The sequence below is a fragment of the Ranitomeya imitator genome, chromosome 1 (genome assembly GCF_032444005.1).
Source record: "Ranitomeya imitator isolate aRanImi1 chromosome 1, aRanImi1.pri, whole genome shotgun sequence".
Classification (NCBI taxonomy): domain Eukaryota; kingdom Metazoa; phylum Chordata; class Amphibia; order Anura; family Dendrobatidae; genus Ranitomeya; species Ranitomeya imitator.
This window is the reverse complement of record NC_091282.1, coordinates 811530803-811532839: the sequence shown is the minus strand read 5'-3', so window position 1 is coordinate 811532839 and position 2037 is coordinate 811530803.

Here is a 2037-nt window from a genome sequence, read left to right as displayed (position 1 = left end):
ACATTCTTAGATCCCGGAAGGTATGAAACCACAAAATCAAAACGGGAGAAAAAGAGCGACCATCGAGCCTGTCTAGGATTCAACCGTTTGGCAGACTCGAGATAAGTCAAATTCTTGTGATCCGTCAAGACCACCACGCGATGTTTAGCTCCTTCAAGCCAATGTCGCCACTCCTCGAATGCCCACTTCATGGCCAACAACTCTCGATTGCCAACATCATAATTGCGCTCAGCAGGCGAGAATTTTCTAGAAAAGAAGGCACATGATTTCATCACCGAGCCATCAGAACTTCTTTGCAACAAAACAGCCCCTGCTCCAATCTCAGAAGCATCAACCTCGACCTGAAACTGGAGCGAAACATCTGGCTGGCACAACACAGGGGCAGAAGAAAAACGACGCTTCAACTCCTGAAAAGCCTCTACAGCCGCAGAGGACCAATTGACCACATCAGCACCTTTCTTGGTCAAATCAGTCAACGGTTTAGCAATACCAGAAAAATTAGCGATGAAGTGACGGTAAAAATTAGCAAAGCCCAGGAACTTCTGCAGGCTCTTCACAGATGTCGGCTGAATCCAATCATAAATGGCCTGAACTTTAACAGGGTCCATCTCGATAGTAGAAGGGGAAAAAATGAAACCCAAAAATGAAACCTTCTGAACTCCAAAGAGACACTTTGACCCCTTCACAAACAAGGAATTCGCACCAAGGACCTGGAACACCATTCTGACCTGCTTCACATGAGACTCCCAATTATCCGAAAAGACCAAAATGTCATCCAAATATACAATCATGAATCTATCCAGGTACTCTCGGAAGATGTTATGCATAAAGGACTGAAACACAGATGGAGCATTAGAAAGCCCGAATGGCATAACCAGGTACTCAAAATGGCCCTCGGCCGTATTAAATGCTGTTTTCCATTCATCGCCCTGTTTAATTCGCACAAGATTATACGCCCCTCGAAGATCTATCTTGGTGAACCAACTAGCCCCCTTAATCCGAGCAAACAAATCAGACAGCAGCGGCAAAGGATACTGAAATTTGACTGTGATCTTATTAAGAAGGCGGTAATCAATACAAGGTCTCAAAGAGCCATCCTTCTTAGCCACAAAAAAGAACCCTGCTCCCAATGGTGACGACGACGGGCGAATATGACCCTTCTCCAAGGATTCCTTTATATAACTCCACATAGCGGCGTGCTCTGGCACAGATAAATTAAACAGACGGCCCTTAGGAAACTTACTACCAGGAATCAAATTAATAGCACAATCGCAATCCCTATGAGGAGGTAGGGCACCGGATTTGGGCTCTTCAAATACATCCCGGTAATCTGATAAAAACTCAGGGACTTCAGAAGGAGTGGAAGGCAAAATTGACAACAATGGAACATCACCATGTACCCCCTGACAACCCCAGCCGGACACAGACATAGATTTCCAATCCAACACTGGATTATGGACCTGTAGCTATGGCAACCCCAAAACGACCACATCATGCAGATTATGCAACACCAAAAAGCGAATATCCTCCTGATGTGCAGGAGCCATGCACATGGTCAATTGAGTCCAGTACTGAGGCTTATTCTTGGCCAAAGGCGTAGCATCAATTCTGCTCAATGGAATAGGATACTGCAAGGGCTCCAAGAAAAAACCACAGCGCCTGGCAAACCCCAAGTCCATCAAATTGAGGGCAGTGCCTGAATCCACAAATGCCATAACAGAATAGGACGACAGAGAGCAAATCAGAGTAACGGACAAAAGAAATTTAGACTGTACCGTACCAATGGTGGCAGACCTAGCGAACCGCTTAGTGCGCTTAGGACAATCGGAGATAGCATGAGTGGATTCACCACAGTAAAAACACAGCCCATTCCGACATCTGTGTTCTTGCCGTTCAGCTCTGGTCAAAGTCCTATCACACTGCATAGGCTCAGGCCTAAACTCAGAGAATACTGCCAGATGGTGCACAGCTTTGCGCTCACGCAAGCGCCGATCGATCTGAATGGCCAAGGACATAGACTCATTCAGACCAGCAGGC